Below are 27,822 nucleotides of genomic sequence, written 5' to 3' on the forward strand. Positions count from 1 at the left end.
CTAAATCTGTGTAACGAGTGTATGGTAGTTCTTTGTATTACTTTTACAATTTTTCTGTAGGCTTGAAATATTTTCAAACTAAAACTTTTTTTTAACTTCTCGCTTCTTACATATTCTTTTCCTTCTGCCTTCAAGGGCTGTCACACGGAGAGTAAAGTAGGTGGATACAAAAACAGAAGGGTCAGTACCGCCTGGGGGGATTTAGGTCCAGGTGAGGAGGTGAGAAAGTGGAAATCCCAGCTCTTAGAAATGAAAACCCAGGAGCGTAGGTCGCCGACCGTCCTTACCCTCGCCAGCCCCTGGGCCGGCACCGTGGCTGAAACCCAGCATGGATTTCATCTTGGGAACACTGTGGCTCCAGTTCTGAGACTCAAGAAACGACGGATGGAGAGGAGAACGAGGACCACCTGCGAAAAGAGCGCGAGGAGGGAAGCAGGGGAGCGGTGGGGCGCGCACCTGCGGCGGGGCAGGCAAAGGCGGAGGAGGAGCGAAGTGGACGAGCGCCTGAGGCTGCCAGAGGATCTGGGCAGCCCGGGTGCCCATCTCCACTGCGTTTCCTCGGTGTCCGCGATAAGCGAGAGGGCTCATTCCCAGTAGGAAAAGTGAACTGAAAACACTTTCCCGCAAGATTTCTCTCGTTTGTGCTTAAGGCAGTCGCGGCATTGAGAATGCCTCGCAGCTCCTTTACTGGCTCGGACACTGGGAATCACGGGTACTCTTGAGTTTTGGTACAGGCGGGTGGTACTGGTGGCTTCCGAGGAAACGACAGAGAAGCCGCCTATTTCCAATCCCTACTGTTCGCGAAGGGGAGAGTGTTGAACCAGGAAGAGAGACCCTCCTGCTTAAGCCCCTTTGTTATAGGTAGGAGAGTGTGTTCTGTTTTTGTATTTGAGAGAGGGAGAGAAGGGGGGGGAGAGAGAGAGAGAGAGAGAGAGAGAGTTTAACTTCTTGAGCTTGGAATATGTCGTGAAAAACAAGAAAGGTCAGGGAGCCTCAGTATATTTTAAACTTAAATTGGTTTTCAGAAGCACTTCTACCTTGTTCCTAAGGAATTCAGGGTGTCCAGATTTCAATCTACCTAGCAGTGTGAAGCTCTATGAATCGAATAACCCAGGCTTTCTTCCACATCAGCAAGCCTCTGAAATTTAGGTTTCTTCCTGGAGAATATCACCCACACTTTGGCAGTGGGCTCCTACATTGCCTACACCCAACTCTTGGAAGCAAGAAGAGTGTGGAAAGTCAAGGTCTCCACACAAAAGAGTATCCCTACACGAGATAAGTGGAAATAAAGCGCTGGCTTAGGTGTGGAAAGGAAGAGACAAATGTGAAAACGCAGAAGGTGGACAGACAGAGAACATCTTCCAAGGAGGAAGAGGAACAGTCTGCTAACAACAAGGAATTCTCTACTTAATGCTGCGAAGATATTTTAATTACATTTTATGCATTAGACTGAACTTTTTTGTTTGTTTTTGTTTTTTGTTTTTGATGGAGTCTCATTGTGTCACCAGGCTTGAGTGCAGTGGCGCGATCTCGGCTCACTGTAATCTCCGCTTCCGAGGTTCAAAGGATTCTCCTGCCTCAGCCTCCCCGTAGCTGGAACTACAGGCGCAGCCACCATGCCCAGCTAATTTTTTTATTTTCCTGCCTCAGCCTCCCTGGCCACCATGCCCAGCTAATTTTTGTATTTTTGGTAGAGATGGGTTTCACCATGTTGGACAGGATGGTCTTGATCTCTTGACCTCGTGATTCGCCCGACTTGGCCTCCCAAAGTGCTGGGATTACAGGTGTGAGCCACCGCCCCCAGCCACATAGACTGGGTTTTAACAACTTGATCTTAGACCAGAACATTGGCAGAATTAGTGGGGGCTGGAGAGACAGGAGGGTGAATCCCAACCGTGAGGATGGAGAAAGAGTGATTACAGTGTCTTCCTTAGAGCTTAGAAACTTCCAAGCCTAGGTTTCAAATTGAAAGGCCAAAATAGCTCGAGAGGGCTCCAGGTATTTTGGCTGGAAATAGTCTCCTGGCTCTAAAGAACCCCTGTGAGTTCTTCTACAGGAAAATCAAAGGCTCTTGTGTGTGAGCTCCAGCCATCTAAAATATTGAAGGTCTCAAAGAGATAACAAATTCACTCTCACCCCTGATGTAAGGCAAATATAAACCTCACTGGCTTTCCTAGGTGGTCCGAGTTTTTTTAATTGAAAATAGGCAGGGAACCCCGGGAGCAACTCTTTCTCCTTAGCAAACATCTGGCCCTGGGACCTCCTTCTGAAACTTCTAGAGCAGTGCTTCTCAAACTTTAGCATCAGAGTCACTTGAGGGCTTGTCCAACACGGGCAGCTGGGCCCCACTCTTATCAATTCTGATTCTGTAGATCTGAGGTTGGGCCTGGAATTTGGCATTCCACTGGTAGCACCCTAATCCTTCACCCCTTGCTCTCCTGTGCAGCATCCTTTGTGCAAACATGACACTGTTTCCTTAAAGTGCCTCGAGAGAACCAGTAGATAGCAGGGGAGAAAAAGCAAGAAATGAAAAGAAAATATATGGCATGTCTTCATTACCTCTTCAAAAAATGCATCTTAAAACAAACATATGATTGGCCTGGGGACACACAGCCAATCCTCAGCTAAACAGGTTTCACAAGACAGTATCCCTCCTGGAAGCTGGTTATGGATATTTTTACCGGATAAAAGAATCAAGAAGTAAGGACATCCCAGCCTGATAGAGTGTTAGACTGGTGGATGGTGACAAACATCATACTCTGTTGCCTCTCAAAGATGCTTTGATTCAACAGCAAACCTACACACAGAGTACAGCAATTTTGAAACATACAGCATTGGAAACCCCTAAAAGGTATCATCAGTGGACAGGATTTCCTGGGAGTTCCCTGGTCATACAATGCAGATGTGATGGGAATGACGAGAAAGAACAAAACAATTTTTGTTTTGTTTTGTTTTTACCTAAGGAAGTGCTCAACACATCTGCGATCCACTCATCTTTTACTCTGCATCTATCTTCTATTGTGACAGAAAAACTTTTCCTACTTTTTCATATGAGTCCTCCGTTGACTGTTAACAGAGGTTTCCAGGCAATGTTTTATTTTAACGAGGAAATGGAATTGCTGAAGAAATACAGGAAAATGAATCAATTGTATGGAATATCGGTACGGAATGTTGATCCATATTGGTTTCTGCTCCTAGCATGTGGAAGGCCTCTAATTCCCCGACAGTCTTCGTTCGGTCATCCAGTATCCTTCCACTCCCAACTCAAGCGGCTGGAGAGCCACAGCAGTCCTTGTCTCAGTATTGGATCACACTTGTGGCTGTGCTCTCTGCGCAGGTTTACAGGGAGAGACTGTAGGAGAAATCAGTGGATAGATGCTTTCGCTCTGTTCTTTGGCCCAGAAAACAAAACTAATGTAAAAAAAAAAAAGATGATGCTGGGAGCGGTGGCTCACGCCTGTAATCCCAGCATTTTGGGAAACTGTGGCGGGTGGATCACCTGAGGTCTGGAGTTCGAGACCAGCGTGGCCAACATGATGTAACCCCGTCTCTACTAAAAATACAAAAATTACCCAGGCGTGATGGCACGCGCCTGTAATCCCAGCTGCTGAGGCAGGAGAATCACTCGAACCCGGGAGGCAGAGGTTGCAGTGAGCGGAGATCGAGCCACTGCACTCCAGCCTGGGCTACAGAGAGAGACTCCGTCTCAAAAAAAAAAAAAAAAAAAAAAAAAAGGCCGCGCGGCGTTTTTCTCCCTTCTTCTTCTTTGTCTTTCCTTCTCTTTAATCATAGTACAAAATGAGAGCTAATGTGAACCGCCTGTGGATGTGCAGTCTTTTGTTTGGGTTCAAGAGGCCCTGTTGGGATCCCATTCTTTCTTCCTCATTTCTTTTTCACCTTCCTTCGGCCGTGGCAATCGCCTTCGGTGATGTCGAAGCTCACAGCATAGAGATTGGTTATAAATGGAGGCAACCCATTGGGTTACGTCTTTACTCTCTATATGTGCAGAAATAGGATAGAAAAAGGTGCGGAGGAAGAAGTCTACGTTGCTCGAGAATTCGGAGTCTAACGCTGCTTGAGCATTAGGTTTGAGCACTGCCATAGCAAAAATCAACGTTTGGAGGTGCTGGGGATCGAACCCGGGGCCTCATGCATGCAAAGCATGCGCTCTACCACTGAGCTACACCCCCTTCCTGAAAAACCTTCTTGTAATAATTTTCAGGAGGTAGCTTTCTTTTTCTGAGTATAATGGAGCGTCTGCAGCGGCTGTGAGTAGAAGATCCTCGGTACTAATAGGGGATATAAATTATTTAGAATACTGTATACGACATGAAATGGAAGGCGCCTGTAATCCCAGCCACTGAGGCAGGAGAATCCTTGAACCCGGAAGGCGGAGGTTGCAGTGAGCCAAGATCGCGCCACTGCACTCCAGCCTGGGCGCCTGAGGAAAACTCAATCTCAAAAAAAAAAAAAAATCACTTCCTAGGTTTAAGACTTTAAATAATTTATTTAATGTCAGCGCTTCATGGAAGACTTCAGTGGAATATGAAACCAAAGGAGAGAGTGATGCATATATACATGCATATATATATATGTATATACACACACGTGTGTGTGTGTGTGTGTGTGTAGTACCTTTATTGGATTTTCAACAGCAAAAAATTGGAGTTCTATACACCCTTCTGGTATTGGCATGCAAGTGTTGTATAAGGGTTGTATTAGCCGGGCGCTGTGGCTAACGCCTGTAATCCCAGCCCTTTGGGAGGCTGAGGCTAAGGGATCACCTGAGGTCGGGAGTTTGAGACCAGCCTGACCAACATGGAGAAAGTCCGTCTGTACTAAAAATACAAAATTAGCCAGGCGTGGTGGTGCCTGCCTGTAATCCCAGCTATTCTGGAGGCTGAGGCGGGAGAATGGCTTGAACCCAGGAGGCGGAGGTTGCAGTGAGCCGAGTTCGCTCCATTGCACTCCATCCTGGACAACAAGAGTGAAACTCCGAGAAAAATAAATAAATAAATAAAAATAAGAGTTCTATTAGGCAAAACTAAAACTGAAAAAAGAAGCCTGCCGAAACCCGGGATTGAACCAGGGACCTTTAGATCTTCAGTCTAACACTCTCCCAACTGAGCTATTTCAGCTGCTTTAAGCCTCTTCTTTTAGCTATTTCTTCAAAATATAAAACTGTCATTTGTAGGGTCAGTATATCTTCCAGTCCTGTTGTCTTCAATATCCCCTGTCATTCACTCACCCCTTCATCCCCAAAATATAGATTCTGCTCCAATTTATGTCTGAAAATAGGACCCAATTTTAAGGACAATGAATGGGTTAGCAAAAGCCGGGGAAAGAAAAGGCAAAGGTGAAGAATAGAGCAAAGCAATGAGGAGAGAACTATTTCTCTTACTGTCTCCTGTCTCTGAAGAGGAGGAGGAAGAAAAAGTTGAAAAACAACAGGAATTAAGTCAGTGGCAAGACCAGCCAGTGCCATTGATGACCAGGCCTGAGGTTAAAAGATTAACCCCCCCACTCTAACCACATGTGCTCTCAATCTATCACGACCCTTTCACGTGGAACCCCTTGGAGTTGTAAGCCCTTAAAAGGGCCAGGAACTCTGTCTTCGGGGAGCTCGGCTCTGAAGACGAGTCTGCCATTTCTCCCGGTGGAATAAAAACCTCTTCCTTCTTTAATTTGGTGTCTGAGGAGTTTTGTCTGTGGCTCGTCCTGCTACATTTGTTGGTTCCCTGACCGGGAATCGAGGTGATTAACACGCGGTCGAGGCAGCCCTTTAGGCCACTTAGGCCTGCCCTGTGGAACATCCCTGCGGGGTACTCTGGCCAGCTTGAGGGACGGGGTCCTGAGAGCGCTCCCGGGTAGGCAATTGCCCCGGTGGAATGCCTCCTCAGAGCAGTGCACAGCAGGCCCCATAGAGGATCCACACGGTGGCTGAACATGGGGAAGGAACTGGCCCTTTAAGTCTGGACATCTGAAACGTGGTAAAACTGGTCTTTGGAACTTGCCCACTCCATTTGAGTGGAAGCGTGGCCTGATCACCAGATCACCCAAGGCTTGCCTGAGCCAGCACTTTGGCTTTACTTGACTTGAATTGCTTGATACTTTGGATTTGGTTTTCACCTGGCTTGGATTTCTGGATACTCTGATTTTGGTTTTGATTCTGGTTTGGTGTAAACTAAAAGAGTGTGTGTGTGTGCCCTTTTTACCCGCTCTTTGTTCTGTGATGTGTGCATGTGGTGTGAGTGGGGTGTTTTGTCTCATGGAAACATGGGTCAGACACAAAGAAAGCCCACTCCACTAGGAACTATGTTGCAAAATTTCAGGGAAGGATTTAGTGGAGACTATAGGGTTACTATGACACCAGGAAAACTTAGAACTTTGTGTGAAATAGATTGGCCAACATTAGAAGTGGGTTGGCCATCAGAAGGAAGTTTGGACAGGTCCCTTGTTTCTAAAGTATGGCACAGGGTAACTGGTAAGGCAGGATACTCAGACCAGTTCCCATACATAGATAATTGGTTACAGCTGGTGCTAGACCCCCAACGGTGGCTAAGCGGGCAGGCAGCAGCAGTCCTAGTAGCAAAGAGAAAGATAGCCAAGGAAGGATCCCACTCCACCTGCCAAGGGAAATCAACTCCTGAAGCTCTGTTCAACCCAACATCAGAAGATCCATTGCAGGAGATGGCACCAGTGATCCCAGTGGTGCCCTCCCCTTACCAGGGAGAGAGGCTCCCCACTCTTGAGCCCACAGTGCTTGCCCCTCTGCAAAACATACATATCCCTAGGCCACCCAGAGTAGACAAGAGAGGAGATGAAGACTTGGGAGAAACCCCTCCCTTGGCAGCTCGTTTACGACCCAAAATTGGGATACAAATGCCCCTGAAAGAGCAGCAGTATACTGGGATAGATGAGGACGGTCACATGGTGGAGAGGCATGTTTTTGTGTACCAGCCCTTCACCTCTGCTGACCTTCTCAACTGGTACCCTGTCCTATACTGAAAAGCCACAAGCTCTAATTGATTTGCTCCAAACTATTATCCAGACCCACAACCCCACCTGGGCTGATTGCTACCAGTTGCTCACGTTCCTCTTTAACACAGATGAAAGGCGGAGAGGGCTCCAAGCAGCAACTAAGTGGCTGATTACCAAAACCCCCAAGAGTATGTAAAGACCTAGTTACCAGGAACCAACCGACCCCAGTGGGACCCAAATGAAAGAGAGGATGTGGAAAGGCTAAACCAATACAGGGAAGCTCTCTTGGAAGGATTAAAGAGGGGAGCCCAGAAGGCCACAAACGTTAATGAAGTCTCTGAGGTCGTTCAGGGAATAGAAGAAAGTCCAGCACAATTCTACCAGAGACTGTGTGAGGCCCATCGTACATATACTCCCTTTGATCCCGATAGCCCTGAAAATCAGCGCATGATTAACATGGCTTTAGTTAGTCAAAGCGCAGAAGACATTAGAGGAAAACTGCAGAAACAGGCTGGCTTTGCAGGGATGAATACATCACAGTTATTAGAAATAGCTAACCAGGGCCGGGCGCGGTGGCTCAAGCCTGTAATCCCAGCACTTTGGGAGGCCGAGACAGGTGGATCACGAGGTCAGGAGATCGAGACCATCCTGGCTAACATGGTGAAACCCTGTCTCTACTAAAAAAATACAAAAAACTAGCCGGGCGAGGTGGCAGGCGCCTGTGGTCCCAGCTACTTGGGAGGCTGAGGCAGGAGAATGGCGTGAACCCGGGAGGTGGAGCTTGCAGTGAGCTGAGATCTGGCCACTGCACTCCAGCCTGGGCGACAGAGCGAGACTCTGTCTCAAAAAAAAAAAAAAAAAAAAAGACATAGCTAACCAGGTGTTAGTAAACAGGGATGCAGTAAGCCGCAAGGAAAACTGCAAAAAGGATGAACGTCAGGCCTGGCGAAATGCTGACCTGTTAGCTGCAGCAATCAGAGGGGTCCCCCCAAAGAGGCAAGGGAAGGGGGGGCCTGGGAAAGAAACTCAGCCTGGCTGTCAGCGTTTGCAGCATAACAGGTGTGCTTATTGTAAAGAAATAGGACATTGGAAGAACAAATGCCCTTAGCTAAAAGGAAAACAAGGTGACTCAGAGCAGGAGGCCCCAGACAAGGAGGAAGGGGCCCTGCTCAACCTGGCAAAAGGGTTATTGGACGAGGGGGACTGGGCTCAAGTGCCCCCAAAGAGTCTATGGTCAGGATGACAGTCGAGGGTAAAGACATTGATTTTCTTGTTGATACCGGTGCTGAACATTTGGTAGTAACTGCCCCATTTGCCCCCTTATCCAAAAAGACTATTGGCAATCGGAGCCATAGGGGTTTCAGCAAAGCAAGCTTTCTGCTTGCACCGGACTTGTACTGTAGGAGGACATAAAGTGATTCATCAGTTTTTGTACATGCCTGACTGTCCCTTGCTCTTGTTGGGAAGGGACTTGCCTAGCAAGCTGAAAGCCACCATCTCTTTTACAGAGTATGGCTATTTGTTGCTAAAGTTACCCGGAACAGGAGTCACTATGACCCTTACGGTCCCCTGAGAGGAGGAATGGAGACTTTTCTTAACTGAGCCAGGCCAAGATATAAGACCAGCTCTAGCTAACCAGTGGCCAAAAGTGTGGTCACAGGACAACCCTCCAGGGTTGGCAGTCAACCAAGCCCCCGTACTTATGGAAGTTAAGCCTGGGGCCCAGCCAGTTAGGCAAAAATAGTACCCGGTCCCAGGAGAAGCTCTTGAAGGTATCCAGGTCCATCTCAAGCGCCTAAGAACCTTTGGAATTATAGTTCCTTGTCAGTCTCCATGGAACACTCCCCTCCTGCCTGTTCCCAAGCCAGGGACCAAGGACTACAGGACGGTACAGGATTTGCACTTAGTTAATCAAGCTACAGTGACTTCACATCCAACAGTACCTAACCCGTACACATTGTTGGGGTTGCTGCCAGCTGAGGACAGCTGGTTCACCTGCTTGGACCTGAAAGACGCTTTCTTTAGCATCTGAGAGTCAGAAACTGTTTGCCTTTCAGTGGGAAGATCCAGAGTCAGGTGTCACTGACTCAGTACACTTGGACCCAGCTTCCCCAAGGGTTCAAGAACTCCCCCACCATCTTTGGGGAAGCATTGACTCGAGACCTCCAGAAGTTTCCCACCAGAGACCTAGGCTGCGTGTTGCTCTAGTACGTTGATGACCTTCTGCTGGGACACCCCACGGCAGTCGGGTGCGCCAAGGAAACGGATGCCCTACTCCAGCACCCGGAAGACTGTGGGTATCAGATATCCAAGAAAAAAGCTCAGATCTGCCGACAGCAGGTACATTACTTGGGATTTACTATCCGACAGGGGGAGCGCAGCCTGGGATCAGAAAGAAAGCAGGTCATTTGCAATCTACCCGAGCCTAAGACCAGAAGGCAGGTGAGAGAATTCTTAGGAGCTGTGAGGTTTTGCAGACTGTGGATCCCAAACTTTGCAGTATTAGCCAAGCCTTTGTATGAGGTCACAAAGGGTGGGGGGGAGGACTGGGAAACTTTTGAATGGGGATCCCAACAACAGCAAGTCTTTCATGAGTTAAAGGAAAAACTTATGTCAGCCCCAGCCCTGGGGCTACCCAATCTGACAAAGCCTTTTACATTGTATGTGTCAGAGAGAGAAAAGATGGCAGTTGGAGTTTTAACCCAAACTGTGGGGCCCTGGCCGAGGCCAGTGGCCTACCCCACCAAACAACTAGATGGTGTTTCTAAAGGATGGCCCCCATGTTTGAGGGCCTTTGCAGCAACTGCCCTACTAGTACAAGAAGCAGATAAGCTGACTCTTGGGCAAAACCTGAACATAAACGCTCCCTATGCTGTGGTGACTTTAATGAATACTAAAGGGCATCATTGGCTAATGAATGCTAGACTCACCAAGTACCAAAGTTTGCTCTGTGAAAATCCCCGTATAACTATTAAAGTTTGTAACACCCTGAACCCCGCCACCTTCCTCCCAGTATCAAGAGAGCCCTGTCGAGCATGACTGTGTAGAAGTGTTGGACTCAGTTTATTCTAGCAGACCTGACCTCCGGGACCAGCCTTGGGCATCAGTAGACTGGGAACTATACATGGATGGGAGCAGCTTCATCAACCCACAAGGAGAGAGATGCACAGGGTATGCAGTGGTAACCCTGGACACTGTTGTTGAAGCCAGATCGTTGCCCCAGGGCACTTCAGCTCAGAAAGCTGAACTCATTGCTTTAATTCGGGCCTTAGAACTCAGTGAAGGTAAGACTGTAAACATTTACATTGATTCTCAGTATGCCTTTTTAACCCTTCAAGTGCATGGAGCATTACATAAAGAAAAGGGCCTATTGAACTGTGGGGGAAAAGACATAAAATATCCACAAGAAATCTTACAATTATTAGAAGCAGTATGGAAACCCCACAAGGTGGCAGTTATGCATTGCAGAGGATACCGGTGAGCTTCCACCTTGGTGGGTTTGGGGAATTCCCGCGCTGACTCAGAGGCTCGAAAAGCAGCATCTGCCCTCTTCCGGGCATCAGTCACAGCCCCTCTGTTCCCTCAAGCACCTGATCTTGTACCTACTTATTCTAAAGAAGAAAAGGACTTTCTCCAGGCAGAGGGAGGGCAAGTGATGGAGGAAAGACTGATTCAGTTACCAGATGGGAGAGTAGCTGTGCCACAGCTGCTAGGAGCTGCAGTTGTACTGGCTGTGCACGAAATCAACCATCTAGGTCAGGAGTCACTTGAAAAGTTGTTAGGCCAGTGTTTCTACATCTTGCATTTGTCAGCCCTTGCCAAAACGGTGACGCAGTGGTGTGTTACCTGCCAGCGGTGTGTTACCTGACAGCACAATGCAGGCAAGGTCCACCGTTCCATCCGGCATACAAGCTTATGGAGCAGCCCCTTTTGAAGATTGCCAGGTGGAATTCACAGAGATGCCAAAGTGTGGAGGTAACAAGTATTTACTAGTTCTTGTGTGTACCTACTCTGGGTGGGTGGAGGCTTATCCAACACGAACTGAGAAAGCTCGTGAAGTAACCTATGTGCTTCTTCGAGATCTTATTCCTAAATTTGGACTGCCCTTATGGATCGGCTCAGATAACGGACCAGCATTTGTGGTTGACTTGGTACAGAAGACAGCAAAGGTATTGGGGATCACATGGAAACTGCATGCCACCTACTGGCCTCAAAGTTCCGGAAAGGTGGAACGGATGAATCGGACTATCAAAAATAGTTTAGGGAAAGTGTGTCAGGAAACAAGATTAAAATGGATACAGGATCTCCCTGTGGTATTATTTAAAATTAGATGTACCCCTTCTAAAAGAACAGGATATTCCCCTTATGAAATATTATATCATAGGCCCCCTCCCATATTATGGGGACTTCTAGGCACTCCCGAGAGTTAGGTGAAGTTGAGTTACAGCAACAGCTACAGGCTTTAGGAAAAATTACACACACAATCTCAGCCTGGCTAAATGAGAGGTGCCCTGTTAGCTTATTCTCCCCAGTTCACCCTTTCTCCCCAGGTGATCGAGTGTGGATCAAAGACTGGAACATAGCCTCTTTGTGCCCACAGTGGAAAGGACCCCAGACTGTCGTCCTGACCACTCCCACTGCTGTTGAAGGTAGAGGGAATCCCAGCCTGGATCCACCACAGCTGTGTAAAACCTGCAGAACCTGAAACCCGGGAGGCAAGACCAAAGCTGGACAACCATTGCAGAGTGACTCTGAAGTAGATGATAAGCCCTGCTCCAGTCACACCCAGAAGCTGACTGGTCCACACATGGCTGAAGCGTGAGGAAGTTCATCATGGGATTCATTTTTCTTAAATTTTGGACTTGTACAGTAAGGACTTCAACTGACCTTCCTCAGACTGAGATAGGGCAAAAAGTTCAAACAGTCTTTTTGTTTAAAAGGGACTTATGTGTATAATGCCACCCAGTGCAAGGTATGCAGCCCAGGAAGGGACCAGACTGATGTGTGCTATAACCCATTAGAACTACTTGATCCCCGTTGGAAAACAGGAAAGTATGTAACTCTAGAAGTCAATGGAACTGGACTGGCAGGAAGACCTGGGTAGTGAAGGTGAGAGTGAGAACTCCCACTAGTGAGTGAGGTTCTCAAAGGGGGGAATGAGGAGAGAAACCATTTCTCTACTGTCTCCTGTCTCTGAAGAGGAGGAGGAAGGAAAAGTTGAAAAACAACAGGAATTAAGTCAGTGGCAAGACCAGCCAGTGCCGCTGATGACCAGGCCTGAGGTTAAAAGATTAACCCCCCACTCTTTCCACATGTGCTCTCAATCTATCACGACCCTTTCACGTGGAATCCCTTGGAGTTGTAAGCCCTTAAAAGGGCCAGGAACTCTGTCTTCAGGGAGCTCAGCTCTTAAGAGTGTCTGCCGATGCTCCCAGACAAATAAAAACCTCTTCTTTCTTTAATCTGGTGTCTGAGGAGTTCTGTCTGTGGCTCATCCTGCTACAGCAAGAACATGTTCTCCAACATGGTCACTGCTCAGAATACCAAGGGAATTCAACAGAAAAATTTCTAGGCTTTTCAAAACCTTTTCTCTTCTCTGGGCTCTTGTTTTTCTGTCTTACTCTTCAACAATATGGCAAAAAGGAATAAAAGATTATTGGGCATGTTAATGTGGTTTATAGCTTCTGACTAAAGAAATCCTGAGCAAGACAATTCATTTTCGCTATTCCCTTCCTGTCACTCATCTCGGGCTGACACATCCACCTTAGGTGGTACAGAGACCCAGGGAGTGGAAATGGAAAGTATGTTTAGGCCGGGCGCGGTGGCTCAAGCCTGTAATCCCAGCACTTTGGGAGGCCGAGACAGGTGGATCACGAGGTCAGGAGATCGAGACCATCCTGGCTAACATGGTGCAACCCCGTCTCTACTAAAAAATACAAAAAACTAGCCGGGCACGGTGGCGGGCACCTGTAGTCCCAACTACTCGGGAGGCTGAGGCAGGAGAATGGCGTGAACCCGGGAGGCGGAGCTTGCAGTGAGCTGAGATCCGGCCACTGCACTCCAGCCTGGGCGGCAGAGCGAGACTCCGTCTCAAAAAAAAAAAAAAAAAAAAGAAAGTATGTTTATTTTAGTGTGACCACGCAAAACGTGTTTTTAAAAGGAGAAAAGTACAGAATGGCAAGAATTGTGAAAAACAGATGAACGTGTGTGCTTTTGAACCCTGTGCAAGGCAAGGACACACTACCACTGAGCCACACCTCTCTCACTAAGAAACATCGTGAAGATCTTTTTTGATGCTTTAGCCATATTTCTGAGAGGTCTTCAAAAATATGATAAGTTGGCCAGATAGAAAATCCACTGCCTCATATCTCAGTATTTCTTACCTCTAAACTATATCCTCTAAAAGCTGCTAGGAGAAAAGTAAGAGAATCACAGACCAAATCACACTGTTTCTGCTTCTAGAACATTTCAGCCCATCAGTTTATTCTGAGGTTCTTCTCTCCAGCCAACTGCCTGAGGGCATTTTCTCCCACAGCCAAGAGGTAAGATGTCCAGATGGAACTTTCTCTGGGGTCTTCAACTTGTCTGTGTCCATTTCTTCTCTTTCATCTGCTTACAAAGTTTTTCAAGCCCCATCCTACTTAAGAAAAGACGAGCCTGGGCGCAGTGGCTCACCCCTGTAATCCCAGCACTTTGGGAGGCCGAGGTGGTCAGATCACGAGGTCAGGAGATCAAGACCATCCTGGCTAACACGGTGCAAACCCCATCTCTACTAAAAATACAAAAAATTAGCTGGGAGCGGTGGCATGCACCTGTAGTCCCAGCTACTCTGGAGGCTGAGGCAGGAGAATGGCGTGAAACTGGGAGGTGGAGCTTGCAGTGAGCCGAGATCACGCCACTGCACTCCAGCCTGGGCAACAGAGCAAGACTCTGTCTTTAAAAAAAAAAAGGGTGGGGGGCCTGGCGCGGTGGCTCAAGTTTGTAATTCCAGCACTTTGGGAGGCCGAGACGGACAGATCACGAGGTCAGGAGATCGAGACCATCTGGCTAACACGGTGAAACCTCGTCTCCACTAAAAAACACAAAAAACTAGCCAGGCGAGGTGGCGGGTGCCTGTAGTCTCAGCTACTCGGGAGGCTGAGGCAGGAGAATGGCGTGAACGTGGCAGGCAGAGCTTGCAGTGAGCTGAGATCTGGCCACTGCACTCCAGCCCCAACGACAGAGCCAGACTCTGTCTCAAAAAAAATAAATAAATAAAAATAAGAAGAGATGATGAGCCACAGTCTAGGAGAAGACATTTCAATACTTATGTTTTACTAAGGATCTTTATCTGGAATATGTTAAGAACTTCTACAAAGTACTAAGAAAAAGACTAAAACTTCAATAAGAAAGAGCAAATTAATGTGCACTTCACAAAAAATTGCTCTTGAGTGATATAAAATATGCTCAACATCTTTTGCTAAAAAGGAAATGCAAATTAAAAGCACAACAAAGCTGAGCACGGTGGCTCATGCCTATACTCCCAGCACTTTGGGAGGTCGAGGCGGATGTATCTCCTGAGGTCGGGAGTTCAAGATCAGCCTGGCCAGCATGGCAAAACCTGGTCTCTACTACAAATACAAAAATTTAGACTGCCACGTGCCCCGGTAGTCCCAGCTACTTGGGGAGGCTGAGGCATGAGAATCTCTTGATCCTGCAAAGCAAAGGCTACAGTGAGCTGAGATTGTACCACTGCACTCCAGCCTGGGCAGCAGAGCAAGACACCATCAAAAACACATACACACACAAAATAATACTGCTCTTCATCAGAATCATTTAACGTGAAAAGTGAACAATATCAAGTGTTGCTGAGTATGTGAAGCAATTGGAACATGCAAACATGGCTGATGAGACTGTAAACTGCTATATCTACACTGGGAAACTATCTGAAAATATCAACTAAAACTAAATATATATATAAAACCTGTGACCCAAAACTAGACAGTTACATTTATGCCCAAGAGAAGTGCATGAGCATTTCCCTTGAAGGACATGTATCAGAACATTTACAGCAGCATTAAACATTTCAACCAAAACCTGGGGGTGCTGCAAATGTACTTGGACAGTAAAATGAATAAATCATGATGTACAGTATTCAGACAATGGAACACTCTAGAGCAATAAAAAATAACTACTGTTACTAGCAACAATATATCGACAATGAATCTAATTTTTTTTTTTTACAGAAATTGAGTAAAAGAATCCATATACAGATGAGTACAGATTTGCTATGGTTTGAAAGTGTCCCCTCCAAAGCTTAGGTGTCACCATGTGATAATTATCAAGAGATAGGGCCTTTAAGAAGTTTAAGCCATGATGGTTCCTTCCTCATGAATAATATTAGGTACCCTTATAATAAGATTTGACAAAGGAAATTCATCTTTCTATTGCCCTCAGTTTTCTGCCATGTGAGGACACAACAAAAAGGCCATCACCAGACACCAGAGCCAGTGCCTTGATCTTGGACTTCCCAGCCTCCGGAACTGTGAGAAAATAAGTTTCTAGGCCTGGCACGGTGGCTGTTTCCTGTAATCACAGCATTTTGGGAGGCCAAGGTGGATGGATCACCTGAGGTCAGGAGTTCAAGACCAGCCTGGCAAACATGGTGAAACCCCATCTCTACTAAAAACACAGAAAAATTAGCCAGGTGTGGTGGCACTCGCCTGTAATCCCAGCTACCCAGGAAGTTGAGACAGGAGAATTGCTTGAATCCAGAGGCTTAGGTTGCAGTGAGCCAAGATGGCTCCAGCCTGGGCAACAAGAGTGAAACTCTGTTGAAAGAAAAGAAAAGAAAAGAAAGAAGGAGGAAAGGAGGGAAGGAAGGAAGTAAGTTTCTGTTGGTTACAAATTACCAGGAAGGAAGGAAGGAAGGAAATAAGTTTCTGTTGGTTACAAATTACCAGTCTTGAGTGATTTTGTAGCAGCCCAAAATACGATGATATTATATGGTCCCACTTATATTATTTATTTATTTATTTATTTATTTTTTTTTTGAGACGGAGTCTTGCTCTGTCACCCAGGCTGGAGTGCAGTGGCCGGATCTCAGCTCACTGCAAGCTCTGCCTCCCAGGTTCATGCCATTCTCCTGCCTCAGCCTCCCCAGTAGCTGGGACTACAGGCGCCCGCCACCTCGCCCGGCTAGTTTTTTGTATTTTTAGTAGAGACGGGGTTTCACTGTGTTAGCCAGGATGGTCTTGATCTCCTGACCTCGTGATTCGCCCGTCTCGGCCTCCCAAAGTGCTGGGATTACAGGCTTGAGCCACCACGCCCGGCCTTATATTATTTAAAACATAACGAAAATAATCTATGGAGGTGGATGTCAGAGAGTTAGGATGATTGAAATGAGGCAAAAGGCAGCTGTTGGTTGCTGAAAAATTCAGTATCTTGGTCTGAGTTTTGGTTATATATATAATAAGCCATAAACTGAATAGGTTTCATGCGTTTTATTTTATATAAATGAAGGCTTAAATTTAAATACAAAAAAAAAAAAAAAAAAAGAAGAAGAAGGTTCTCCTAGATACTTCCTATCCTCCAGCACATTCTCTCTCTTCTTTAGGGTTGTTTTGTTTTGAGACGGAGTCTCGCTCTGTCGCATCCTCAAGATTATTAGGACTTGGACGGACGGGATGGTAGAGTGAGTCTAAGCGCTACATTCCTCCGTCGCTTTCTCTGGATATGAGGGAAGAGAGGTATTTTTTTTATCTCTAGGGAGGTAGGCTCGACGAGGAAGGGGACCTGGTTCGTTTCTGCCAGGCTGTCACGGCTTCAAGAGCAACTCTCCGCTATTTCCGTCGCTCAACAGACCGGCTGAGCTCTTTGGAGGAGCAAGGGATGTTGGATTTTGGTTTGCGCTTCAGGAACCGCTGATACTGTAGCTTCTGAGGGAGCTGCAGGGATTTCCCGATTTCCTGCGTGCCTGTGTTTAAAGTTAGAAGCGGAATCTACTGGCAGCTTCGAAACTGAGCCTGACGGTGGTAACATCTAATTTTATTAGTTTTTGCTTGAAATGCAAAAGATGAAAAAGCAAGTTCCCGTTTGTTTGCTCCACATATTTCTCTTAGAATGAAGCCGATTGAAAGTTAACTTCACCCTGAAGAAACTCCTCCTGGCGTTTGCAACGATCTCCTTTATGCCTCACTTCCAGCCTGACTCAAAAGGACTCTAAAGAGCTGGAGAGCGGCTGCGGAAAGGCGGAGTCACGGTACAACTGGTGTTAACTACGTGTGCAGTCACCGCCTCTTTAGTCCTATTACAGGTGCAGAGGCAGTATAGATGAATCCCTCACAAGTCGAGTGGGTTGACCTCAGATTGACTTTAGCGATGGCTTGATAGATGGTGGCCGTCACAGCGTTTAGAAAGTGAGTAAAAGAAAGGATGCAGGCCGGGCGCGGTGGCTCACCCCTGTAATCCCAGCACTTTGGGAGGCCGAGGCGGGCGGATGACGAGGTCAGGAGATCGAGACCATCCTGGCTAACACGGTGAAACCCCGTCTCTACTAAAAGTACAAAAAGGTAGCCGGGCGTGGTGGCGGGCGCCTGTAGTCCCAGCTACTCCGAAGGCTGAGGCAGGAGAATGGCGTGAACCCGGGAGGCGGAGCTTGCAGTGAGCCAAGATCGCGCCACTGCACTCCAGCCTGGGCAACATAGCGAGACTCCATCTCAAAAAAAAAAAAAAAAGAAAGAAAGAATGCATACAGAAAGAAGCCCACACGCTTGCTTGGCTTCTGCAGATGGAGAGAGAGAGAAAGGTCGCTTTTCTGCCTTCTGGGTATTTAGTAACTTTTTATTTCCTTCGTTGGCATGAAATAGAGCTGAAAATAAAAGCAGATTTTCTTTTAACAAGACAGTATTAACATGCTTGCAGAAAATTTCCCTGAGGATTTCTACTTAGCATGGTGATACCACAAAGAGCTCTAATCTGGAGGTACGGGTTGTTCCCTAGCTTAGAAGGAGGTCAATCCTGGAGAGTAAGTACAGTGAGGTACAAAAGGATCCTTTGGGATTAGAAGAATAAACGTTCATTACTTTTATTTATGTAAAACAACAAAATGAGCTTTCTCCTATCCTGATCTTGGTTCCTGGAGTTCAGTGTTAGCGTCTCAGACCAGAAGCTTCCTCAGAGGACCCAGAGAAGTGCTTTTTACTTCCACCAAATTTTAGCTGAGGTGAATGCTATCTGTTTGTCATTTGCTGTGTGTTTGTAGTTAAATAGTTTAAGTTTCAGAGTTTGTGGGTCTCCAATGGAAAAAGTGACCACCACACATCAAATCATCAACCCCTGGCAGTGTAATCTTTTAGTGAAATCTTGTAGGGCTTCTGCAACCTGGTTAGGGAGTTAGAAAAAGAAACAGAAAAAGACTTGAGCCTTTTAGCTTCTGATCTGAAATCAAACTTGGGCCACACAGTTCTACAGTTTCTGATGATTTCATTTACAGTTAGAAATCAGCTGGATGGCCAGGAATGCTACTTGCTTCTCCCCGTGCGTGGTCCATGTTAATGATTGATGGGTCTGTTTACCAAGAATAGGCGGATAATCCTAAGCAGCAAATAACCTCACGTGAACACGAATCACCCTCTGTATGAGAGAGAAATGCAGAGACCAACACAATTCACTTTGACAGACAGAAAATTTTAAAGTTGGGGAATGTCATGGACCGCTTCTTACTGGTGTCCCGGGGAAGAAAACGAAACCTGGAGGTACTGGGGATCGAACCCAGGGCCTCGTGCATGCTAAGCACGCGCTCTACCACTGAGCTATACCCCCTCGACGACCCAAGTGGTTCAGAAAACACATTGGTGACCGCCAATATCTGAGTCTGCCGTCTGTGTCAGGATAATCATTATATGTTTCCAATTCCACTGTTAATTCCTACATATGGATCCACCGGCATTCGGGATGTACACCTTGAACTGAAAGATTTAACACTTTTCGGCCAAAGAGGGGACTTGCACTTTATCAGTTTTCCAACCCAGGACCTGTCTACTTTTATCCAAATGGGAAGAGATAAAAACTTGTCAACATTGCAAACGGTGCTATGTGCTACAAGAGGTGGTGCCTACAAGTTTGAAAAAGATTTTCGCACAATTGGAAACCTCCACTTGGATGAACTTGACTGTCTTATAAAGCGTTTGCTGTGTATAGACTCTGTCAGTTTCAATGGACAAGCAGAGTGCTGTTATTTAGCTAATGCCCAGAACCTCAGCGACGCCAAAAGATGCCTTTTAACCCGGATGATCCCTATCTGCTGCTTGTAGTGAGCATTGGCTCAGGAGTCAGTATTTTAGCAGTCCATTCCAAAGACAACTACAAACGAGTGACTGGGACAAGCCTTGGAGAGGGTACCTTTCTGGGTTTATGCAGTTTATCGTATGGCTGTGAAAGTTTTGAAGAGGCTCTTGAAATGGCATCCAAAGGTGACAGCACACAAGCTGACAAGCTGTCCTGTGATATTTATGGAGGAGATCATGAAAGATTTGGTTTGCCAGGTTGGACTGTAACATCTAGTTTTAGGAATATGATTTATAAGGAGAAGACAGAATCTGTTAGTAAAGAAGATCTGGCAAGAGCTACTTTAGTTACTATCACCAATAGCTTTGGTTCTGTGGCACGAATGTGTGCTGTTAATGAGGAAATAAACAGAGTTGTCTTTGTTGGAACCGTTTTACATGTCAATTCCCTCTCAATGAAACTTTTGGCATATGCACTGAGTTTCTGGTCAAAAGGTCAACTGAAAGCATTGTTTCTAGAACCTGAGGAATACTTTGGAGCAGTTAGTGCACTTCTTGGGCTGACAAATTTCAGCTAAAGCACCAGGTCTCTCTCTCTGCTAATAAATGTCATCCAAGAGGAACTGAATCCAGGGGCATTATTACTGCATTGTTTGTCACGGGGAACCAAAGGATAAAAGAGTAGAGTAAGCTGCTGAATATTGCCATATTAAAGGAGAGAACTTAGTAACGTGAAAAAAAATAATAATAATTTAAAAAAGACAGTAACATGTATAATTTCTAACAAAAAAGAAATACTTAGACGTAAATCTAACAAAACCTGAATAATGCTGAAAAAGACACAATGCAATGTAAGGTGGGCGTGGTGCCGCCAGCCTGTAATCCCAGCACTTTGGGAGGCCAAGGCAGTTGGATCACCTGAGGTCAGGAGTTCAAGACCAGCCTGGCCAACATGGAGAAACCCCATCTCTACAGAAATACAAAACTTAGCCAGGCATGATGGCAGATGCCTGTAATCCCAGCTACTCAGGAGGCTGAGGCGGGAGAATCACTTGAACCCAGGAAGCAGAGGTTGCAGTGAGCCGAATCACGCCATTGCACTCCAGCCTGGGCTATAGAGCAAGACTCCGTTAAAAAAAAGAAGCGTACACAATGTAATGTACACAATGCTGATGAAATAAGTTTTAAAAAACCAAAAATACAACAACAACAACAACAAAAACTAAATAATTGGAGAGATGTACAGGGTTAACAGTTTGCAAAACTCAACATGGTAAAGATGGCAGTTCTTCTCAAATTGACATATAGGTTTAATGAAATTCTTATCAAAATCCAAGCAAGATTTTTATTAATATAGACACGATTATTCTAAAATATATGTAGGAAGTTAAACGAATTAGAATTGCTAAAATAATCATTAAGAATAAAAATATAAGGGGAAGAAATAGTCAACTTGATTTCAAGACTATTGTATTACATTGTTGTATTTTTATGTTATTGTATAAGAAAGGGAGGAAGCAAGTCTGGGCCCCCTGGCTCATGCCTGTAGCCTCAACAACACTTTGGAAGACTGAGGCGGGAGGATTGCTTGAGCCCAGGAGTTGCAGATCAGCCTGAGCAACAAAGGATGATCCTGCCTCTACCAAAAAAAAAAAAAAAAAAAAAAGCTAGTCATAGTGGTCTTGCGCCTGTGGTTCCAGATACTCAGGGAGACTGAGGTGGGAGGGTCACTGGGGCCCTAGAGGTTGAGACTGCAGTGAGCAATGATACTACCACTGCACTCCAGCCTGGACGACAGAACAAGACTCTGTCTCAATTTTTTTGTTGTTTTTTGAGACGGAGTCTTGCTCTGTTGCCCAGGCTGGAGTGCAATGGCATGATCTCGGCTCACTGCAACCTCTGCCGCCTCCTGGGTTCAAGTGATTCTCCTGCTTCAGCCTCCCGAGTAGCTGGGATTACAGGCGCCTGCCACCACTCCCGGCTATCAAAAAAATTTTTGTTTTTGAATTTTAAAAAATTTTAAAAGAATGTCAATATTATGCCTTACACAAAAATGAACTCAGAATAGATCAAGGATGTAAACGTAAAACATGAAAGTATAAAACTTTTAGGAAAAAACATGGAAGAAAATCTTTTGGATCTAGGGCAAGGCAAATAATTTTGCAGTTGACATGGAAACATGATCCAGAGATCTTGAAAAGCTGGTTCTTCTTTTCCTCTTACTCTCTCCTGCTGTGTCATTTGCTTTGGGTGATGCTGAGGCTGGAAATAGGAAATGCAAATAGGAGAGCATTAAAGGCAACTAATTGGGTCATGTCTTTACTTTTTCTTCTTCTTTTTTTTTTTTTTTTTTGAGATGGAGTTTCTTCCCTCTTGTTGACCAGGCTACAATGTAATTGCTCAATCTCGGCTCACTGCAACCTCCGCTTCCCGGGTTTAAGCGATTCTCCTGCCTNGCTCAATCTTGGCTCACTGCAACCTCCGCTTCCCGGGTTTAAGCGATTCTCCTGCCTCAGCCTTCCTAGTAGCTGCGATTACATGCATGTGACACCACGCCCAGCTAATTATTTGTATTTAGTAGAAATAGGGTTTTACCTTGTTGTTCAGGCTAGTCTCAAACTCCTGACCTCAGTTGATCCACCTGCCTCTGCCTCCCAAAGTGCTGGGATTACAGGCGTGTACCACCGTACCCGGCCTGTTTTTACTTTTTATTTGATCAAGAAATGAGAGAAAAAGAAAGAAAAAAAGGAGAGAAAGAGAGAGAAGGGAAGAAAGAAAGAGAAGGGAGAAGATAGAAGAAATGAAAGAAAGAAAATTGGAAGAGTTGAATCAGAGTTCTTTGAGGAGTGGGTTTGAGGAGTGAGTCAGAGAAAAGTAAAAAATAAAAGTACACAGAGTTGAACCCAGGGCCTCAAAAATGCAAAACACAAGCTCGTCTATCACTGTCACATAAAGACAAATCCAAGCTAAAATAAGAAGAGATAATATTCAAAAGAAAGACTATTGCAATAGGAGAGCACTCAGCAATCTAAGCATCTGAAAATCAAACAGAAAACACTTTTCTTTTTCCTTTTCTTTTTTCTTTCTTTCTTTCTTTTTTTTTTTTTTTTCTTTTTGAGATGGAGTCTTGCTCTGTCACCCAGGCTGGAGTGCAATGGCACAATCTTGGCTCACTGCAACCTCTGCCTCCTGAGTTCAAGCGATTCTCCTGCCTCAGCCTCCTGAGTAGCTGGGATTACAGGTACAACACCACGCCCGGCTAATTTTTGTATTTTTAGTAGAGAAATACAAAATTTTGCCTAGCCCTCCCTACCTATAAAAGAAAAGCATAGGCCGGCGTGGTGGGATCACCCCTGTAATCCCAGCACTTTGGGAGGCTGAGGTGGGCAGATCACTTGAGGTCAGGAGTTTGAGACCAGCCTGACCAACACGTCAAAACCCCGTCTCTACGAAAAATACAAAAATTAGCTGGGCATGGTGGCAGGTACTCAGGAGACTGAGGCAGGAGAACCACTTGAACCGGGAGGCGGAGGTTGCAGTGAGCCAAGATCTCGCCACTGCACTCCAGCCTGGCTGACAGAGAAAGACTCCCTCTCAAAAAAACAAAACAAAAACAAACAAACAAAAAAGAGATGGTAAATCCAACCCCACCCCTGACATAATGCAACTACAGACCTCACTGGCTTTCCCACGTGGTTTAAGTTTTTGATTGAGAATAGGCAAGGAACCCCAGGAACAAATCTTGCCCCTCAGCTGGTGCCTGATCCTGGGACCTCCTTCTTAAACCTCTAGAACAGTGCTTCTCAAACTTTAGCATCAGAGTCACTTGAGGGCTTATTCAAACACAGGAGACTGAGCCCCACACTCAGCAATTCTGATTCAATAGATCTGAGGTTGGGCCTGGAATTTAGCATTCTGCTTGCAGCACCCTAATTTCCCACCCCTTGCTCTCCCATGCAGTGTCCACTGTGACTGGCATGCCACTGTTTGCCTGGAGAGAACCAATGGATGCCAGGAAATTAAAAAAGAAAAAGTATGGAACAAAAAGAAAATACATGGCATGTGTGAATTACCTTCCTCCAAAAAATGTATCTCAAAACAAACATATGATTGGCCTGGGGTCACACACACAGCCAGTCCTCAGCTAAGCAGGTTTCACTAGACAGTATTCCTCCTGGATGCTAGTTATAGATATTTTCACTGGACAAAAGAATCAAGAAGTAAAGACATGCCAGCCTGATAGAGTGTTAAGCTGGTGGACTGGGAACAAACATTGTAGTTTCTTGCCTCTCAAGGACACTTTAATTCAACAATAAATAAATGTGTACAGAGAGAACAGCAGTTTTGAAACTGTACACTATTGGAAACCCTTAACAGGTACCATGAATGCATAAAATTTCTTGGGAGTTCCCTTTTCAAAAAAAAGCAGTTGTAATCAGATGAATTGAGAAAGAATATGAAACGTTTGTTTTTTTCCATCGGAGGAAGTGCCCAACACGATTGCGATCTACTTACCTTTTACTCTGCATGTATTTTCCATTGTGACAGAAAACCTTTTCCTGTTTTTTTCATAAGGGCCTCCGTTTGCTGTTACCAGAAGTTCCCAGGCAATACTGCAGTGACTGAGGAAATACAGGAATATGAATATGAATCAGTCTCATGGAATATCAGTACGAATGTTGATCCATATTGGTTTCTGTTTCTCTCATGTTGAAGGCTTCTAATTCCCCGACAGTCTTTGTTCGGTCATCCAGCGTCCTTCCAGTCCTATTTCAAGTGGCTAGAGAGCCACAGCAGTCCTTGTCTCAGTATTGGATCGCACTTGTGTCCCTGTGCAGGTCGACAGGGAGAGACTGGTGGAGAAATCGGTGGACGGATGCTTTCGCTCTGTTCTTTGGCCCAGAAAACAAACAAAAACATACTCACCCCCTTTTCGTCTTTGCGTCTCTTTAATCACAGTACAAAATGGAAAGCCGGGTGCAGTGGCTTATGCCTGTAATTCCAGCACTTTGGGGGGCCGAGGCGGGTGGATCACGAGGTCAGCAGTTCAAGATCAGCCTGACCAACATGGCGAAACCCCGTCTCTACTAAAAATACAAAAAAATTAGCTGGGCCTGGTGGCGGGCGCCTGTAATCCCAGCTGCTTGGGAGGCTGAGGCAGGAGAATCGCTTGAAACCGGAAGACGGAGGTTGCAGTGGGCCCAGATTGTGCCACTGCACTATAGCCTGGGCAACGGGAGCAAAACTCCGTCTCAAAGAAAAACCCAAAAACAAACCAAAACAAAATGGGAGCCAACGCGAGCCGCCTGTGAATGTGCACGCTTTTGTTTGGGTTCAAGAGACCCCTGTTGCTATCCCGTTCTTCTTTCCCCTTCGTTACTTTTTTGTCTTCCTTCTGCTGTCGCAATAGCCTTATGTGATGTTGAGGCTCACAGCATAGAGGTTGGAGATAGTTCAAGGCAATGCATTGGAGTACATTTTTACTCTCTATATGTGCAGAAATAAGATAGAAAAATGTGAGGAGGCAGAAGACTGTTGCTTGAAAACTGCCAGAGCAAAACCATCAGTTGGAGGTGTCGGGGATCGAACCCGAGGCCTCATACATGCAAAGCATGCGCTCTACCACTGAGCTACACCCCCTTGCTAAAAAGGTCTGTTTGTAATAATTTCCAGGAGGTGACTTTCACATCCTGACACTCCGTGAGTATGCTGGTAGTAGTGGTCAGTACTATAGAGCATGGAGAGCTACTCTGAGCAGGAGATATTTGGTGCTAATGGGGGATACAGATTCTTTAGAATACTGTGTAGGGCTTGAAACGAAAAACAAAAGATAGAAAAGTGTCAGATAATAATCACAAGAAGTTTCCATTGTCAAGACATTGAGTTCTTCGGGTCTCCTTCTATTATGCTTGGCAAGAATCAAGTTCTGGTTTTCGTTTCTTTTGATTTCTTCCAGATATGACAGAAAGCCATTGAAATTCAGCCTTTCCCTGCCTAAAACGCTGCATATTTGTTGTTTACTCAGTCGGAATATCAAAGGTAAGATTTGATGGTGTTGGAACCGAACTCTCGATTCCTTCCTGGGCAAGGGTTGCCGCGAAGGATCACCGACACGAGATTCACAGCAGAGAGTTATTTATTGCTAGCGCGCTAGGGTCCCAAGCTCTAAGTTGGCCCTGGGACCCCGGGTGCTTGTTACAGGCTGTTTATATAGGCAAACACAAGTTCAAACACAGCTTAGGGCGCGAAATTCAAACAAAGCTTTAGGCGCGTGATAATTGGGTCTAGCTATGGCCTGAGCAAGGTGTCTTGTTCTGATTGGTTGGGGCAGGACCTTATGAGGTTCTTTCCTGGAATTGTTAATTCCAGGAACATTGAGTCAGGGTCAAGGGTGGGACCCCATAAGGTTACTTCCCGGAATTGTTTTTCTGTTTGAGTTCTGGGAACATCGGGGGGCTATCCATGGCCATCTGGTGTTTTTTTCTTTTTTTGAGGCCTAGGAATTATGAGGCCTAGTTTCAGTGGAGGAAAGCCATAATCAGAAGAAAACCTGAGAGCGAGGCACTCAGCATGTTTTCATAAGGGTCCCTAGCTGGCCTGGTGTCTTAGGCCTGTACTCACAGCTACTCCAGAGGTTGAGGCGGGAGGATGGCTTGAGCTCGGGAGTTGGTGATTGTAGGGAGCTATGATTACGCCACTACCCTCGAGCCAGGGCAACGGAGTGAGAAAGGCAAGCAAGCAAGCAAGCAAGCAAGAGAAAGTGGGAGTGAGGGAGTAAGCGGGGGTGGGGCGGGGGGCAGAAAAGAGGGAAGGAAGGAAGGAAAGAAAGAAGGAAGGAAAGAAGAAAGGAAGAAAGGAAGGAAGGAGAAAGACAGAGGTAGGGAGGGAAGGAAGGAAAGGAGAGAGAAAGAGAAAAGGAGACGGGAGGTGAGGGGAGGGGAGGGAATTCATAAGGCATAAATGAAAAACAGCTTTGGGGGTGGAGAGGAGGATTGAATTATGAGAGTAAGACAAAAGATAAATAGAAATAGGATTGAATAGTAGTTCAGAAAAACAAACATGCTATTGCCAAAGACAAGCAGGTGCAGAAAGGGAGAGGTTTTAACAACTCTTTTAGGAATGGGAGAAAGATTGAAAGATGGAGAAGATGAGTTAGTTTGGCTCATGCTAAATTCAAAGTATCTGTGGGGCACACTTGTGAGGATATTACACAGAGAACTCAGGCAATTAACTCCATCTCCAGCCTGGGATTTGTAAGCGTTAGTAGTAGTAGACACATTACATGGAGGTGAATAAAGACTAAAAAGTGTACTTTGAGATATGGAAATTAGAAACCTATTCGTGATATTTGTAGGCAACAAACAAGTTTGCTCCTAAATAGTTCTCGAATCTTGGGACTTATCATGGTGAGACTGGGTTCTTTGAACTATATAAGAAGATAAGAAGAAAACCCATTTCCAGGAACGAAATTTCTAGTGACTGTTAACTCTTTCTCATTCTGGTTTGCCCATATATGAACCTTTGCCAATGTTAATAAAATAACATTGATCCATTTTAGAATTGGCAGATCGCAAGTTGTATGCCAGACTTGTCTTTTCAGTTGACTGATGGGATTTCTAGAATAAAAATAGGAAACACCGAGTAATAGATTTCACTGAATGAGAGACAAGAGAAGCGTTACACACAAAATAGATGTGTATTCACGCGTGTGTGTCTGCCTGTCTGTGTCTCTGTGTGTGTGCATGTAAATACCGGGGAGGATTATCTTGACTCTTTGATGCCGTAAAAGCAATATTAGGACAGTTTGCAGAAACTCTCCTTCATCCTTATGTCATGTCACACCCAGAGAAACCTGGTTATCTATCAGATTCTTGGGAATTCATAATAAGAAGGTATGTTTTTTTGTTTGCCACATAAAAGGGGGGAATTTGAAATGATTAAATCTCCATATCTATCTTCAGACTATCTACCAACAACATGATCAAAACACTTTTTTTTTTTTCGTATAATCTGTAGGATGAGCTCGTTTAACACAGCATTCTTCTGAGGAATTAAACGTTTAATTTTGAAGACAGAACACCCTCATGTCATACATACTCAGTTTTGAAAACCTAAAAATATATAAAGTACCTGTTTAAATCTGCACTGTCCGATATGGTTACCATTAGCCACATTGGCTACTGAATGCATGAAATTGCCCAGTCCGAGGTAAGATGTGTCGTAAGTATAAAATATATACCGAATTTCAAAGATGCAATATCATTTTTAATATAAAATAACTCACTTATAATTTTAAGATGGATTACTTAAAATAATGTTTTTGTTATACAAGGCGATTTACATATATTATTAAAACTGGACATAAAAGACGGAAAGAGTAAACACCGGGGACTACTAGGGAGTAGCCGGGAGGGGGAAAGGCTTGAAAAGCTAGCTATTGGATACTATGCTCGCTACTCGGGTGATGGGATTAATCCCACCCCAACCCCAGCATCATAAAATATACCCATGTAACGATCTTGCAGATGTACCCCCTGAATCTAAAATGAAAGTTGAAATTATTTTAAAAATGATA

At 45.4% G+C, this 27,822-nt stretch overlaps 4 non-coding genes and 1 pseudogene across 5 annotated transcripts; 1 reads left to right on the forward strand and 4 right to left on the reverse strand.

Annotated features, from left to right (window-relative positions):
• Nucleotides 1-4,118: 4,118 nt before the first annotated feature.
• Nucleotides 4,119-4,190, reverse strand: TRNAA-UGC. The gene has a single exon. It is a non-coding gene; the product is annotated as a tRNA-Ala (tRNA).
• An 875-nt stretch (nucleotides 4,191-5,065) lies between these two features.
• TRNAF-GAA lies at nucleotides 5,066-5,138 on the reverse strand. Its single transcript has one exon. It is a non-coding gene; the product is annotated as a tRNA-Phe (tRNA).
• A 13,573-nt stretch (nucleotides 5,139-18,711) lies between these two features.
• TRNAA-AGC lies at nucleotides 18,712-18,783 on the reverse strand. The gene has a single exon. It is a non-coding gene; the product is annotated as a tRNA-Ala (tRNA).
• Nucleotides 18,784-18,897: 114 nt separating this feature from the next.
• Nucleotides 18,898-19,977, forward strand: LOC112622277 (annotated as a pseudogene). The gene has a single exon (XR_003118968.1). The product of XR_003118968.1 is annotated as a pantothenate kinase 3 pseudogene (transcript).
• A 4,838-nt stretch (nucleotides 19,978-24,815) lies between these two features.
• TRNAA-UGC lies at nucleotides 24,816-24,887 on the reverse strand. The gene has a single exon. It is a non-coding gene; the product is annotated as a tRNA-Ala (tRNA).
• Nucleotides 24,888-27,822: the final 2,935 nt, after the last annotated feature.

This window comes from Theropithecus gelada, chromosome 4, assembly GCF_003255815.1.
Source record: "Theropithecus gelada isolate Dixy chromosome 4, Tgel_1.0, whole genome shotgun sequence".
In the NCBI taxonomy this organism is placed as follows: domain Eukaryota; kingdom Metazoa; phylum Chordata; class Mammalia; order Primates; family Cercopithecidae; genus Theropithecus; species Theropithecus gelada.